At 34.3% G+C, this 18,686-nt stretch overlaps 1 protein-coding gene across 2 annotated transcripts in view; it reads left to right on the top strand.

Annotated features, from left to right (window-relative positions):
• LOC148618030 (uncharacterized) overlaps positions 1 to 18,686 on the top strand; it is a 56,510-nt gene that overhangs the window by 515 nt on the left and 37,309 nt on the right. The gene's annotated exons all lie outside the window — the stretch shown is intronic.

The raw sequence follows: 18,686 nt of genomic DNA, 5'->3' as shown, positions 1-18,686 counted from the left end.
ACAAAAGTCAATGTTCCAGCAGTAGCATTCGTGTAGATCTGTTATCAATTTAATTATATATGATAGGTCTATAGTTCCAGATACATGTTGGGCTCAGGAGCTTAGGCCAAGAAAAATATACCGTATATTCCGGTGTATAAGCCGCTATTTTTTTCAGGTGACTTCTACCTGCGTTTTATACACAGGTGCGTTTTATATGTGTATTTTTTTTTGTTCAGACCAGATCAGCTGATCTGATTTTGACTGGAAATTACATTGTTGACATTATTTTATCTGAACAGCCGACTATGACAGGAACTTGCAATGTATACATCTTGTTTTCATCTGAATAAATATTTATGTTTTGTTTTGTTGCTTATTTGATTAAAAAGAATAAAATGTATACGATAAAATGTATTGATCACATCATGATATTCTAATATACCCTAAGGACGCCTCTTCTCTAAAAATCAAGATTAGTGGGGGACATTCCAAAATCTTCAATAATTTTCTACATTCGTACATTGAATTAAATTTATTTCTTTCCTTAAAAAAATCAACATAATTTCTTAATTAAAGACTGAGTAAACAGAACGAAAATATTCTCTTCAGGGTCATAAGTTTATGTATTTTTAAAACTTTTATTGAAGTTATTTTGAAATCCTCCCCAGAATAAAGCCGACTGTGTATGGTATTGTGTGCACAGATTTTTCCACTGTTGTTAAAATCTAAATTTCTCCCCCGGCTATACCTGTTCAAAACATGACACCTGTAGAAATTGAAACCTCTAATCAGCCCATCCAATACCGTTAATTGATGTATTTTCAATCATAACTGTAAACAAAACAATTTATTACACAACGAACTTGACAGCTTGGGGTGAGGACGGCGTGGGGTGACAAACAATTATTTATATCACAATGTTCAAACAACAAATAACCTTTAATCAGCTCACTGACAAATTGTTGTAATAACTATAGAAAGCCATCATATTCCTTTTAAATGTAAACAAAGCAAATTTATTACTCAACGACCCCAAAATGGGCGACAGCTTGGATGAGTACAGCGTGGGGTGAAAGTCAACATCGTGAACTTCAAACAACAAATAAGACGACATATACGAGAAAATCATAATTTTATTGACAATTATAATGCACAATATCAAATTTTATTGAAAATAAAACCCTATAAACCTGTACTTTCCCACTCCCTTTTGTCAAATTACATGAAAAAGAAACGTAAATAGTATCATATGTATCTGAAAATAGCCACATTTATCGTCAATTTGGGTGCGTTTTATACTCGGGTGCGCTTTATATGTGGATGTTGTCCTTATTTTCCACAAAAATAGAAAAACTGGAAAATACGGTATGTCTTTTTATGGTTACATTGCATAAAAAATATGGTAGGTAGGTAGGTACATTGTACAATCATTTTATTTTTTTAAAATATATTTAGACACTTATGAGAGGATTCCTTGAGTTTAATATAGCTAAAGAAATATAATGTAGCAGCATTTTGTAAAAAAAATTATGCCAATAAAATGTGCTAGGGTAGGCAGAAAAAAAATAGGGTACATTTAGGTAGGGTATTTTTTTTTCTCTGGCCTTACACAAAAGCAAATATAGCAAGAGTATAATTGTCACCATGATCTGGTTGACTACCTTCATTTGTTTTACTAATTGTTTTTAAACAAGCATTATTGAGTCAAATATTTTGTAATCTGTTTTTTTGGAGAAATACATGTGTATAAATATACATGAAACAAATATGGCATGGTAGGGTGTAGCACCTGATACAGCAGGAACTGCTGGATTGAACCAATAATTTCCTGAAATTCTTGTAAAAAAAACAGTAACTTGGTAATTACATTGTAATTAAGACATGTTCAAAGATGTGTGTCATTACCCCTGCCATACTAATCGAGATGTGCTGCATGGAGTCTATTTGGTTTGTTTTTATTTTTATGTACATTTTGACCAAAACCTTAGATGATATGTTATCTAAAAAAATAACACTAAGCATGATCCCTTAAATTCATGTTTAAAGTTAAGATGAAAAAAACTCAATTTTACTTTTCATTTATGAACATAAGTTAAAAATAAATTGGGTTTCTAAACTGTATTTAATTTTGACTGAGATAAAAGTTAAAGTAAAGTACATGTACTACATATACTATTAAAAGATTTATAAGGCGTTCAAAATCATTGAATAATATGATGGGGGTAGAAGTTTTTCACAGAATTAACTTGAAAATTTATAGCTCACCTGGCAGTAGGCCATGTACATTTAAGCTATTGCCATCACTTGGTGTCTGTCGTCATTACATTTTTTCAAACATCTTTTCCTTTTGTTTTAAACTTTTGGATGGATTTGAATGAAACTCAGCTTGATTGTTCCTTTTGGTAGTCCTGCACAAAAGTTCTGCCTAGATTTTTGTTTGATCAAAAAATATGGCCACCATTACTAAAAATAGAACATAGGGTTCAGACAGCGGTTTTTTGCATATGTCTCCAAAACCATTAGGTATAACCAAATAATGACTAGTGTTCAGCATGCTATCTCGGATAATCTGTGGTCCAGTTTTGGTGAAAATCTATTGACCCAAGTTGAAGTTATTGTCCTTTTTTGACATTTTTTGCTATTTTTGATGTTATTATTTCAAAAATCTTTTTTTCTGAAACTACTATTCAGAATCAAATGAAACTTGCTTAGGGTATGTTGAACAAACTGATTGTTTAAAATTTTTGAAAGGTCAAAAAGCATGGCCGCTGTTACTGAAAATAGAACATAATGGTCAAATTATATTTTTTTTGCAAATAACTCAAAAACTGTTGAATATAGCAAAATTCTGATGGTGGGTAATACCATTCACCATTAGAAGATGGACATATGGCAAAATTTTCAAAATGGTTTGTTGCCCAATATAGGAGTTATGGCCCCTCAAACAGATTTTTTGGTCCTTTTTCATGTGTTCAGCTTTGAATATCTTCTCTGAAACCATATGACAAAATTTAATGAAAGTTGCCATAATTGTTTTTAGGGTATCCTGCAGAAACTGATCATTTAAAATTTTTCAGTGGTGAAAAAACATTGCCGTTGTTTCTTAAAGTAGAACATGGGGTCAGAATGCTTTTTTAGTTCACCTGGCTGAAAGGCCATGTGAGCTTTTGCCATCACTATGTGTCTGTTGTCCATCATGGTCGTTGTCCATTAACTTATTCAAACATCTCCTCTGAAACTACTCTGCAGATTGTAACCAAACTTTGCATGAATGTTCCTTAGGGTATTTGTAACAATCCTTGTTTGGGGATTTTTGATCTGACAAAAAACATGGCCACTTTTTAGACCATAGGGGTCAAAATTGCAGAATGATGCAAAGAACTCAAAAACAGTAAGGTTTAGCTAAAATCTGACAGAAGTAAAATTGTTTAACATGATGGGATGGACCAATGCAGAAATTTTCAGAAGGATCCATTGAAATATGAATGAGTTATGGGTCCTGCAATTTTTTTTTTTTAAATTTTCTCCTCTTAGCTAACTTGTAGCCTGGATTGTAACCAAACATGGCATGAATGTTTGTTAGGATATCCTTAACAATTTTTTATCTGTCAAAAACATGACCACCGCTACTAAAAATTGATGACTTGATGAAATTACTTGAAAAATCAAAGGGTTAAGCCTAATTTTCTATGAAAATTGATCAGCATGGTGAGACCAACCTATGTCAAAATTTTCATAAAGACATGTTGCTCAGTATTGGAGTAATTGCCCTTGAAGAGTAAAAAATGCCTATTTGAGATTTATTTTATAATATGAAAACTGGCTGCATAACTAAGATGCTCTATATTGATTAATTGATTCTTGTTACAATAGTATGGTAAGGTCAAGAGTCTTGCTTTAGAAAGCTATAAAGACTATTTTACAATTTTGCAACCATTTTCACCATTTGCTCTGATTCCAATGATTTTTGTTTTTTAAAGGAAACATTGTGGGGTTGGCGAAAGCTTAATCTAGGCAGCCATTTTCCCACTCATTTTTTTACTTGCTTTGATTCAATGACATTAGGTTTACATAGTAAACATGATCTCCTGAGTTGAATGGTGTTAATGAAAATGTTGAATAGCCATGGTTTAACTTCATTTTATGTTCCTTTTCAGCAAATGTATAATGCTCCCTCAGATCTAGTTGAATAACAGGGCATGGGGGACCCCTCCCCAGTTCTTTTCTGGAGGCACTTTGAAGGCATTTCCAACATTTTGCACTTACAGTTGTACAGCATTTATCAATACACATGTATATGCTTTTTTTCAGCATTTTTTTGTTAAACATGGTAACAAAGCATGATACCTTTACTTAATTAGTTTGCTTGGTTTGCCAGGTGAGTGATTCAGGCTCTTTGAGAGCCTCTTGTTTTGCTTTTAAAATTAACGTATAGTGTAAACAATAGCGGAACTTGAGGAAGAAAGCTGCTTTCAGTTGAATGAGTTGTTGACACCTGGCCAGATGTACTTTACAAATGTTACCTTGAGCTGAAGTTATGTCAAAATACAGGCAGCAAAATCCATAGGTTTCAATGTCCTGCAAATGTATAAAAATTATGTATTTCCAATAACATCTTCTTCAAAATCAGGTTCGGTAGGTAGGTTTTTTTTTTTTTGAAAAAATTTATAGATTTGCAGGACATTGAAACCTACCGATTTTGCTGCCTGTATTATGACATAACTTCAGCTCAAGGTAACATTTGTTACATTTTTTGGTTGGTTGGGTTACTGGAAACACTGAATTTTGTTTAGGCCTTACAGAAAAGAATGATTATAAGCTCTATAGAACTATCGAATAATCAGGTATTACTATTTTGTAAAACTTCTACAGCATGTATACACTTTTGGGAATTTTTTGCTATTTATGACAATCTGTATGATTGTACCTGTTTGGCTTGTTTCATAATTGGAGGCTATTTTAAAAATCTTAACCTACATACAACAGTATACACTTACATATATAACCCCTTTAAAGTACATATATTACATAATATATTACAAAATGTATCTATTACCAATAAAATGTTTATTAGTAAATATTACATAAACTTATCTGGAATACAAACTCTCTGAAGTTTGTTATTTTGATCTGGATTATGTTTCTGTGAGTTAGTTGATGCTTTTTTGAAGTTTCATGAGTTTGTAAATTTGATAAGGTGGATTTCATGAGTGTATTTTTAATGTTTGCAATAGAAATTTTATACTGTAATATGATCATGGTGGGATTTTTAATTCATGTGTTTTTCTAATCATGAATACTGAATATTAGTACTCCAAGAGCATACATTTTGCTACTGTGTACATGATTTAAGATGGAGTCTATGCTAAAACCAGGCAGTGGATGGCACAAATTTTTTTCACCCATTTCATATCACAAATGCATCCTTTCTCAAAGTTAAAAGTTGGTTTTTGATTAACTTCAGGTATTAAAGAGAAATAAATTACACAGAAAGCTTTGAAATTCATTGAAAAAGGGGAGATAGCTCTTTAATTAAAGCAAATTTTGTTGCATTGTTAGGGGATTTTAAAGTTAATTTCTGAGCTATCCATTTTTGAATTAAAACAATCTTTATACTATTTGACATATATATGATATATACATTACAATGGAATAAAAAAAAATTCAGTGAGAAAAAAAATTACCCTGTGCTACCTGTATCATAGGATCTGCCAGATTTTTACATGGACAGCCTCTTAAATTTATAAATATGAGGCCACAGCGTTGGAAAAATATCAAATACCTTTTATGCACACCTCTGTGCTTACCTTTAGCTGCTAACCCAAAAAGTAAAAGATAATTTGGGCTAGTGAAATGATGTGTAGTTTTAATTTTGGACTAATGTAATAGTGTATATTTTTCATTGCAAGTGTAGATTGTGGCTAGTTCACGAAAAGTTCAAAGCAAATCGTAAAGGACTTAAATTTAGAAGTTTGAATCCTCAGGCTTTGGGTAATATCAAACAATTAACATGTGCACCTTCTATAATGGATTTCCTTGTGGAAGTCCACAAAACCTTAACTATGATGCTCTTTGTTTTATTGTTTGTGAATGACTAAACACTATAAAATGTATTTTTATTTTTAAATTGCCATAAAAATAAATATTTTGTGAAATATTATTTTCAACTAGAATAATTTTCCTCTTATAGAAGATATTTACCAATACGAATGTAACTTAATAATATGAGAATAATTTTGAGTAACATCTTGTTAAGTAATATGATGTTTTTTTTTATATGTAAGGTTACAAAAAAGATAATACACATAATAGGCACTTTACCTTTGAAGTATAAGCCATTGTAAGAGTGAGGAAACAATAAGAAGATTAGAATTGATATAGCAGTGCCTTTGTAAAACCTTATAGCATCTACAATTACCTTACACTACCGCAGGAAAATAGTCCCATTGGCATTCCCCATTAAGGTTCAGAGAAGAAGATCCACTTTGTAGGTTTTTCTATTATACAAAATTTATGTTATTCACTAAACAAACCCAATAATCAACCTTTACTGCAAACTAAATATGCTGATTTATTTGGTTTGTATGAACAATGATCCTATTAAAAATAGTTGACCTCTCACCTCCTATCAGTACTGTACCTGTTTATTTCTACCCGATTAAACCAGAAGTTTAGTGTATTTAAGTTGTTTATGTATATTTAGACACATAATAAACCGTTTGATGTTTACCGGTAGCTAGAAATGAAAACCTTGCGAGATTATAAATAGTCATCAATCATAATATTAAAATATAAAGAGAAATGCTGAGTACAAATTGAAGGAGCTGTCTTCATGTATTTTATGCAGGCCTTGGCAGATAAAAGGGGCAGTGGTTCTGCGACCAAGAAACTTGTATGAAGAAAGGGGTTTCAGGCTATTACTTGCCCTCATTGTTTAGCCATTATTTTTTTTACGAAAGGTAGATTAACCCCTTAAACCATCCTGACATATCACGCACAGTATCATGTATTTTTATTATGGTTACCTTGTGACATGGGAAGCTTGCAGATGACAAAAAAAATGAAACTTCTGCATAGACAATGGCATAGAATTTGGATATGCATTTCTCAGGAATTGTGTCATTTTTGGGTCTGGTGTTATTGCTTTTTGCTATAATCATTCTATTTGGCTATTCTGGCCATTTGTATGTTATTATGATAGATCTGTAGGTGGTCAAGGGCTTAAAAGTGTATATGGCTATAATGTTTCCTGCACCAGACACGATTGGTGAAATTATATTATAAGACATTATTGTTTATGTTAATTGTATGTGTCTCTGGAGCTAGGTGCCCAGGAACTAAGTGCTTTTACATGACACATAGATGTCTATATAATAACTTGTAGTACTTGAGCTATAAAGCTTATCAACTGAGAAATGTAGCTGGTTGAGAGAACTTATATCTAAGGACATGATTTATTTCAATGACCGTGGATTAAGTTTGAATGATTTAACAGACTGTTTTGACCTGGAGGTCGATAAATTAAATTTTGACCTGAAAATTAAAAAAAAACTGGAATGGTCAGCTAGTAGTTTGTAGCTCAATTATGCACTATATCCGAGAGTTTTGTATTCATTCATCTAGATGTTCCATGTAAACCGATATCGAACCTGAATATCACCCAAACTGGCCCACTGCTACAATGTATAACACATTTTTGTTAAGAAAGGCGAATTAAAAAAATTAAAAAACCAGATAGTTATATTAAGCTCATTTATAGATATGTTTGAATTCGATCCCTGTTCTTTCCTTTTGTCCCAAAATTTTGCTATTTGATGATTATTTTAGACATAAAAATTCAAACAATCAATATATAAATTGATGCGGTACATGAGTACTTTGATTTGTAATGTCAATGTAAGTATGTATTGTATTACATCTGCCACTTGGAGGGTTCTGATTTGCCAGTAAAACTTTATTCATGTCTTTCTTATTCAAAATGACCACTATTTGATCTTGATAACTCTGACACAAAAATTCAGAAGCATTTCAATAGAAAGAATAATCAAGGGAACCAAGATTCTAGTGGAAATCAAAAAGAATGTAATCCAGGGGCAGAGACCAAACATGGAAAACAGACAATCACCACAAAGTTCATAAAGTAACTAAAATAATACATACAAAGTAACAAAAGTAAATGAGCAACGGGGACTCCACCAAAAACTAGGAGCATGGACCAGGTGCACTGGTAGGGTAAGCGACCTCTGCTTTTCTAGAAACACCCATCGAGTTGATCATAAAAAGTCAAGTCTGGGTTAGATGAAAGAGGAAAGGAAAACTATGACACATTGAACAAATCAGTTTTCATGGTGCGGATGGATACACCATAATAGACTTTGAGGATTGTGCTCTTTTAAAGTTTATTTGTAGTGCATTTTATTCTAACTATTATAACTCAGTTCTCAGAAACTGAGAAATCTAAATTACAGCAGATTGAATATTGAATTTACATGTTTTTTTTTGGTTGTATTATATTTGTCATTTCAACCCACAGCCTAATTGTTACAATGACTAGTACTTGATGCATCTGTTGTCTTTTGATGATGAGTTCATATTAAAATCAGGCAAAAACTAGGCAGGAGTTTAAATATGGGAAATAAAATGTCTTTTTTATGCTCCTGTTCTTTGATGACTTTGGTATTGTCTCTTGATATCACTGTCTGTGGCTGTATATCTGTTCATGCATTGTATGACATCTCAAAAAGGCAGATAAAAACACTTTTAGGGATTTGAAATAGATGTGGTAATGGATATGCTTCTATTTGATTTGTTTCTTTTCCAGTTTTTAGCTTCTGCGTTATTGCAGCATGACTATTCTCCTTTGCAGAGAAAAGTACCAAATAAATGTTTTTTTTTCACTTAGTTCCAAAAATCCAAAATAATAGGCAAATAATATGATGTTATTGAATTTAGTATTGCAGTGCTGCCTTTAATGAGATGTAACATATTAGATACCATATAGTGGGTAATTTTCGTGGGTGCCAAATTTCAAGATTTGCTCTTTGAATAGGGATATTAAATTTTTTCAGGTCATTTTTTTTGCACCTTCAGAACAAGTGTAGTGGAAATTATATATAAAATATCTGGACTTAAGTTTGGCAGGCTTTTACTTTTGCTATTCTCAAAGCCTCATGAATATAACAAAAATTAAAACATTGCGAAAATTTCCCACTTTGTGTTATCTCAGGAACTCTTATTGGTCATTTGACCAAAACAGGACATTTCCTCTACACATTTCAATTGTGGCATAACCACATCACTGATATCATTGAGACAAGATATTTGCTGATAGATATATTGCAAGACTTAGGTGATCAGTGCAATATTTGTGTCCAATGCTAGAGAAAAAAAAGGTTGTCTTTCCAATGAGATGTTCATGTCACATGCAGAGATGTAGCAGTGATAACTGGTAACATGACCAATGAAAAGTTTGTCATATGCAGAGATGTAGCATTGATTACCTGACCAGTGAGATATTCTTGTCCAATGCAAAATATAAATTAGGGGATTACCTGATCTGTGAATGACATATTTATGTCATTAGCCAGTGATACAGTAAGACCTGTCTGGCTTATGAAATGTTGATGTTATAAGCTAGTGATACAACATCTCTTGCCTGACTATTGTGATACTTATGTTAGAAGCCAGTAAGGCTTGCCTGACCATTGTGATTATTATGTTAGAAAGCCTGTAAGACTTGCCTGACCATTGGGGTACTTATGTTAGAAGCCAGTAAAACTTGCCTGACCATTGTGATATTTATGTTAGAGAGCCTATAAGAATTGCCTGATCATTGGGATACTTATGTTAGAAGCCAGTAAGACTTGCCTGACCATTGGGGTACTTATGTTAGAAGCCAGTAAGACTTGCCTGACCATTGTGATATTTATGTTAGAGAGCCTGTAAGACTTGCCTGACCATTGGGATACTTATGTTGGAAGCCAGTAAGACTTGCCTGACCATTGTGATATTTATGTTAGAGAGCCTGTAAGAATTGCCTGACCATTGGGATATTTATGTTAGAGAGCCTGTAAGACTTGCATGACCATTGTGATACTTATGTTAGAAGCCTGTAAGACTTGCCTGACAATTGTGATACTTATGTTAGAAGCCAGTACGACTTGCCTGACCATTGTGATATTTATGTTAGAGAGCCTGTAAGATTTGCCTGACCATTGTGATACTTATGTTAGAAGCCAGTAAGACTTGCCTGACCATTGTGATATTTATGTTAGAGAGCCTGTAAGACTTGCCTGACCATTGTGATATTTATGTTAGAGAGCCTGTAAGAATTGCCTGACCATTGGGATATTTATGTTAGAGAGCCTGTAAGACTTGCCTGACCATTATGATACTTATGTTAGAAGCCTGTAAGACTTGCCTGACAATTGTGATACTTATGTTAGAAGCCAGTACGACTTGCCTGACCATTGTGATATTTATGTTAGAGAGCCTGTAAGATTTGCCTGACCATTGTGATACTTATGTTAGAAGCCAGTAAGACTTGCCTGACCATTGTGATATTTATGTTAAAGAGCCTGTAAGACTTGCCTGACCATTGTGATATTTATGTTAGAAGCCAGTAAGACTTGCCTGACCATTGTGATACTTATGTTAGAGAGCCTGTAGGACTTGCCTGACTATTGTGATATTTATGTTAGAGAGCCTGTAAGACTTGCCTGACCATTGTGATATTTATGTTAGAGAGCCTGTAAGACTTGCCTGACCATTGTGATACTTATGTTAGAAGCCAGTAAGACTTGCCTGACCATTGTGATACTTATGTTAGAGAGCCTGTAGGACTTGCCTGACTATTGTGATATTTATGTTAGAGAGCCTGTAAGACTTGCCTGACCATTGTGATATTTATGTTAGAGAGCCTGTAAGACTTGCCTGACCATTGTGATACTTATGTTAGAAGCCAGTAAGACTTGCCTGACCATTGTGATACTTATGTTAGAGAGCCTGTAGGACTTGCCTGACTATTGTGATATTTATGTTAGAGAGCCTGTAAGACTTGCCTGACCATTGTGATACATATGTTAGAAGCCAGTAAGACTTGCCTGACCATTGTGATACTTATGTTAGAGAGCCTGTAAGACTTGCCTGACCATTGTGATACTTATGTTAGAAGCCAGTAAGACTTGCCTGACCATTGTGATATTTATGTTAGAGAGCCTGTAAGACTTGCCTGACCATTGTGATACTTATGTTAGAAGCCAGTAAGACTTGCCTGACCATTGTGATATTTATGTTAGAGAGCCTGTAAGACTTGCCTGACCATTGTGATACATATGTTAGAAGCCAGTAAGACTTGCCTGACCATTGTGATACTTATGTTAGAAGCCAGTACACTTGCCTGACTTATAAATGAGCAACATTTAAATACATCTGTTGTAGAAATATTGATTTCTAACCTCCTTTTTATTGTTGTTGTCACTTTAGCATGAAAAATTCATTGTGGTTGATTGAAGATCCTGTTTCACAAAATGAATTAATGTACCGTATGATATGTGATTGTTCCTATTCATTCTAATTTACAAAGTAAGTTTGTAGAATTCCTAATGCATTTCTCAATAGATATGCTCATGATTTTTTGTCTTTTTTTATATGAAAAGGGAATGTTTGAAAAAAAATTCTGTCATTTTGATGTAGCTGATAGTGTTGAGATGAAATTCATCATCCTTGTAATATTTGCCTTTAGTAAAAATAAAATCTATATATATACAGTATAGATATGATTAGAAAATAAATATTTCAGCTGTTGTATAATGCACAAATTATAATAGTAAATGTCAATATCGTGAAACATGTATCAGCAAGAAAGTAAATGCTTACAAATTTTTTTTACAAAATCCTGAATAAAAATAGCAGTGATTTGAAATTATTGTTTTTATTCATATGATGAATACTTAGGTTTTCAAAGAAGTTTTCCATGTCAATGGCACACACAGAAGGTGTGGCCTAGGGTAAAACCCAGGCATGTCAATGGCACACACAAGAAGCCATAGGTGTGGCCTAGGGTAAAACCCAGGCATGTCAATGGCACACACAAGAAGCCATAGGTGTGGCCTAGAGTAAAACCCAGGCATGTCAATGGCACACACAAGAAGCCATAGGTGTGGCCTAGAGTAAAACCCAGGCATGTCAATGGCACACAGAAGAAACCATAGGTGTGGCCTAGGGTAAAACCCAGGCATGTCAATGGCACACAGAAGAAACCATAGGTGTGGCCTAGGGTAAAACCCAGGCATGTCAATGGCACACACAAGAAGCCATAGGTGTGGCCTAGAGTAAAACCCAGGCATGTCAATGGCACACACAAGAAGCCATAGGTGTGGCCTAGAGTAAAACCCAGGCATGTCAATGGCACACAGAAGAAACCATAGGTGTGGCCTAGGGTAAAACCCAGGCATGTCAATGGCACACACAAGAAGCCATAGGTGTGGCCTAGAGTAAAACCCAGGCATGTCAATGGCACACAGAAGAAGCCATAGGTGTGGCCAAGAGTAAATCCCAGACGTGTCCCATAACATTAGTGATTCACTTAAAAATATATTCAAGACTTTTATTGTTTCTCATTATACTCCACCTCTACTAACAAAAGTTTTTGACTATACTAGAATCACCTTGTCTGTCTATCTGTCTGTCCATTCTTTCATTTATTTATTTGTCAGTCCACATTTCTTGTATGTCCAACTCCTCCATACCAAAGAATTTTTATGAAAATTTATAGGAAAGTTGCACATCCTGTGATGATGCATGTGAAGGAATATAATAATTGTTGGAGGAATCCGTGTTGCTCATTTACTTTTGTTATTTTGTATGTATGATTTTAGTAACTTTATGTTCTTTGTTGTGTATGTCTGTTTCCCATGTCTGGTCTTTGTCCCTGGATTACATTCTTTTGATTACCGCTATAACCTTGGTTCCCTTGATTACTCTTCCAAAATGACATTGTCCAACTTGATGTGTTAAAAACATTGAACTCCATTTGATATGGAAACGGGGTGATGGTATTCTCTTTGTGAGCTTGATGACATTATTTCTAATTTATCATATATTTAAAAGTATTTTGTATAATTTTGACATAACCATGACTGTATATGCCATATCTCCAGGCTGATATGGATTTCATGAGTACCTGATAAGGATTTACTATAGAAAATCCTTAGAACATTAGTCTTGTGCCCTCATGTCCAATTTACCTCTGTATATTGGACCTCAGTTATAACACACTTCCTGAGTCATCTGCAATCCTAAATATGATATGACTGACATGACTGAAGGATTTCTGGGGCTTCAGAGAAATTAACAATCTGTTTAAACTAGATCTTGTAATTTGTCCACAACGTTCTTGAATGCAGGAATGTAGTGGACACTTATAGATTCCTTGATAAAAAGCCTAACACAAGAAGGAAAGCCACAAGTGACTACAAGATCATCCATGGCTGATATAAACAAATGATCTACTAGAATTAGAACAATTTCAACATTGTCAATGAAAAAAAAAAACTAAATTGATTATGCCTTTTTCTTAATACATGTATGTGATAGATAGATCATTACATGGCATATCCATATCATTGGCCCTGGTATCATCCCCGATGTCTGATATGGGGGTGTTGGGATGATACCAGGGCCGATATGGGTAATGCCATGTAATAATCTATAATAATTCATTTATGGTTTTGAAAATAGGTCAGTTTTTGTTGATAGATTGGGACATAAGAAGTATTTATATTATGATATTCAAATACTTTTCATAACAAATTTGCAATTTTAAGAGTTATCCATCCTTCACTTTATAATCTGTATCTCCTATGTACAAAGTGATACATGTATTTGATCCACTCTTGCCTCATACTGATAGGAAGCTATAGTTGATTCAAATCTATATTATCTACCTCATGGCTTGCGTGTGTTCCTTTGAAATGAAATTTGATTCATTCATACCATGGCCAGATTTATAATTAATACTCAATAACTCCACCTTACCATAATTAACGAAAGCTGTTTTTACTTGAATGTACAATTATATAAAGTAAGTTCTATACTAGATAGTTAAGTACTATACACATGTACATCCTGTGCTCTCTGACCAGACAGTTAAGTACTTAAGTACTACACTTCTGTGCTTACTGACCAGACGGTTAAGTACCCCTGTGCTCACTGATGAGACAGTTATGTACTATTCTGTTGTGCTCACTGACCAGACAGTTAAGTTCTTAAGTACTATACTCCTGTGCTCACTGACCAGACGGTTAAGTACCCCTGTGCTCTCTGACTAGACAGTAAAGTATTAAACTCCCATGCTCACTGACCAGACAGTTTAGTACTATGCTTTTGTGATTACTGACCAGACACTTTAAGTATTAGACTCCTGTGCTCACTCACCAGACAGTTAAGTACTATTCTCTTGTGCTCACTGACTGGACAGTTAAGTACTTAAGTACTATACTCCTGTGCTCACTGACCAGATGGGTTAAGTACCCCTGTGCTCTCTGACTAGACAGTAAAGTATTAAACTCCTGTGCTCACTCACCAGACAGTTAAGTACTATTCTCTTGTGCTCACTGACCGGACAGTTAAATACTGAAGTACTATACTCCTGTGCTCACTGACCAGACGGTTAAGTACCCCTGTGGTCTCTGACTAGACAGTAAAGTATTATACTCCCATGCTCACTGACCAGATAGTTAAGTACTATATTTTTGTGTTCACTGACCATACAGTTCAAGTACTATGCTCCTATGCTCACAGACCAGACTGTTTAGTACTATTCTCCCATACTCACTCACCAGACAGTTAAGTACTATTCTCCCATACTCACTCACCAGACAGTTAAGTACTATTCTGTTGTGCTCACTGACCAGACAGTTAAGTACTTAAGTACTATACTCCTGGGCTCACTGACCAGACGGTTAAGTACCCCTGTGGTCTCTGACTAGACAGTAAAGTATTATACTCCCATGCTCACTGACCAGACAGTTAAGTACTATATTTTTGTGTTCATTGACCATACAGTTCAAGTACTATGCTCCTATGCTCACAGACCAGACTGTTTAGTACTATTCTCCCATACTCACTCACCAGACAGTTAAGTACTATACTGTTGTGCTCACTGACCAGACAGTTAAGTACTTAAGTACTATACTCCTGTGCTCACTGACCAGACGGTTAAGTACCCCTATGCTCTCTGACTAGACAGTAAAGTATTATACTCCCATGCTCACTGACCAAACAGTTTAGCACTATGCTTTTGTGATTACTGACCAGACACTTTAAGTATTAGACTCCTGTGCTCACTCACCAGACACTTAAGTACTATACTCTTGTGCTCTTTGCCCAGACAGTTAAGTATGGTTCTTTCTAATGACTAGGCATAATATCTCTAGATAATAAATGAAACTATTAATATACATTTGTTCCTAAAAACAGCACATTCTATGTTTCTGTGCTTACTGACCATACAGTTAAGTATTATACTCTAGAGCTTACTGACCAGGCAATTAAGTTCTATACTTTCTTACTCACTGACCCGACAATTAAGTTCTATACTCTCTTACTCACTGACCAGACAATTAAGTTCTATACTCTTGTGCTCACTGACCAGACAATTAAGTTCTATACTCTCTTGCTCACTGACTAGACAATTGTTCTGTACTCTTGTGCTCACTGACCAGACAATTAAGTTCTATACTCTCTTGCTCACTGACCAGACAATTAAGTTCTATACTCTTGTGCTCACTGACCAGACAGTTAAGTTCTATACTCTCTTACTCACTGACCAGACAGCACTGGCTGCTTTTTGATGTTCCTTCAATTGTAGGTAAAGTCTTTGATGGTGAAAATTTTGTTTTATTTATTGGTTATCTTGTTGATTTCTCTTCAGCAGTGGCTGACTTTTGTCTTGTTGCTTTCTCTTCAGCAGTGACTGGCTTTTGTCTTGTTTCTTTTTCTTCAGCAGTGAATGACTTTTGTCTTGTTGATTTCTCTTCAGCAGTAACTGACTTTTGTCTTGTTGATTTCTCTTCAGCAGTGACTGGCTTTTGTCTTGTTGATTTCTCTTCAGCATTGACTGACTTTTGTTTCCATGAAAGATATGACAGAACTTCAGAAGTGATTGACTCTTGTTTCCTTGAAAGATATGACAGAAGCAATCAAATTTTAAACATTTTAATATAGCGTAGAACAACTTACACATGCTTGTTAATCAGGTTTTTTGCTGCTTCTCTATGGAAGACTAGTTGACTCAAAAAAAGGTATCTGAGTAGAGTGACATGGTGGGAGAGCACAATCAAGCAAAATCAAAAGTCAGAACAGTACAAAGCACTAACTAGTCAATTAATTCAATGTTTTCATCTGTATCACATAAACAAAAAATTGGTATAGATAGATGTAAAATAGCTGTCAATATATGAATCAACTTGATTTTTGTGTATTTAAGTAATCTTGTGTGAAATATTTTGCTGAAATTTTTAAATACATGTAATCAATTTCTCATGCTTTCTCTCGTTATTGTCAGGAAATCCAGGTTTTTAGATTTTGTCATTAAATCAATATTTATATGTAGGATATTCATTACACAAAATTAAATTGGATGCTTCATATATATGGATACTTTGAAGTCAAATCGTTACATGGAATGTCAAGTTTGAGTAATATTTATATTTATACTCCCTTTATACATATAGTCGTCACGGTGTCTACCCATCCGTTCATGTTGTGTCCGTTTGTCTCCCTTTATACATGTAGTGGGGTCACAGTGTCTACCCATCTGTTCATGTTGTGTCCGTTTGTCTCCCTTTATACATGTAGTGGTCACGGTGTCTAGCCATCTGTTCATGTTGTGTCTGTTTGTCTCCCTTTGTACATATAGTGGTCGCGGTGTCGACCCATCTGTTCATGCTGTGTCCGTTTGTCTCCCTTTATACATATAGTGGTCATGGTGTCTAGCCATCTGTTCATGCTGTGTCCGTTTGTCTCCCTTTATACATGTAGTGGTCACGGTGTCTACCCATCTGTTCATGTTATGTCTGTTTGTCTCCCTTTATACATGTAGTGGTCACGTTTGTCCATCCAAAACTTTTTCGTTCATCAGTAAAACAGTTTATGTCAAGTCAGTGCACTATAGGAACAAATTCAGTAAAACACCCATTGCCTTTAATGCATTACCCCATATTTAAGTTATACCTTTTTGAATAGACCTTTAGAAATCAAGAATGTTAGTGTATTACTCATTAAGGTTCATAAGCCAAGTTATCTTTTGCAACTTTCAAAACATAGGGTCATGCTTCATTTTTTGGCCATTTCCATGGTTTGTTTACAATGTAAAAATGTGCTTAATGTTTTACCTTAGCCTCACCACTGTTTAAAGTGCTGTGAAAAAAATGTAAAATGAAGACCTGACATATTTTGAAGTGCAAAATAGATATCTTTCAAATTGTATTAAATTGAAAAAATAATATTCAATCCCATGGCCACTGGCCTTCACTTCGTGACAAATTGTTCTCCCCAAAAGGTGCTGACAATATTTACTGTATTTATACCTGTAATTGCCTATCAATAGCCTCACATTACCCTGAAAAAGAATGCTGTCTATTATAAACGAATTTTATTTGAAAAAAATAGAAATTGAGGTTATTCCTACAAAGTTCATGATATTCCATCATTTTAATGTCATTCTATTAAAATAATATTTTTTATTGGTCTGATATTGAACTTAACAGTGATTAAAAGTTTATCATTTCTTCAGTTCTAAGTTTTCAAATGGAATTCTATCTATGACACACAGTTGATATTCTTTCCTTCCCCATCACAGTCAGTTATTGCTTTCCCTCTTTATTAGTACTTATTCTCCTTCTGAATCTTGATGACTTGGCACAAGAGAGTCAATTAGGAAATACACTTTACAAGTTGTTTACATGTACTTTATAAGTTATTATTGAAAATGTAGGAGTTTACTTGCATTACTTAAAAAGTTTTTTGAAGTAAGTATATGACAACATCTACTTCCTGAAAGATGATGTTAGAAAATTTTATCTTACAGTTTCAAAGAAAAATGTCATTCAGACTTAGGTTTTACTGAATGTGGTATAATAAGGATACGTCATTTAGACCTAGGTTTGACTCGGTGGTATGGTAAGGATAGGTCATTTAGAACTAGGTTTGACTTGGTGGTATAGTAAGGATGGGTCATTCAGACCTAGGTTTGACTCAGTGTGGTATAAGGATAGGTCATTCAGACCTAGGTTTGACTCTGTTGTATAGTAAGGATAGGTCAAAAGCACAATATTAGAGACAATTATGAAGGCACATCATGCAAGCATTAACACCTTTTTAAGAAAATTTGACAGAGAAGAGTTAAGCATCCATAAAATCCATATAAAAAGGCACCTGCACCCTTCTAAACTCTGGGGGAACACTAGTAGAAACTTCATGTTATTTCTGTATTGAAAACATATGACCGTTTTCTGATTGTGATCTATTTGTAATACAACACGGAGGCTCTGATTGTCATATTGTATGGTTTGGAAGTCACAAATTTAGAATTCTTAGAAAGTATCCATTTTGACAAAATTTTACCATATCATACAAATTGAGTGCAACAAAAACATTTTTCTGTTTGAAATAATTATATATACGGGGAGTTTTATTAACTA

This window comes from Perna viridis, chromosome 5 (genome assembly GCF_037379345.1).
Source record: "Perna viridis isolate PV_CMFRI_1.1 ecotype Kerala chromosome 5, ASM3737934v1, whole genome shotgun sequence".
NCBI lineage: Eukaryota > Metazoa > Mollusca > Bivalvia > Mytilida > Mytilidae > Perna > Perna viridis.
Note: the sequence above shows the minus strand (reverse complement) of the source record. Positions and strands in the feature narration are given on the sequence as shown.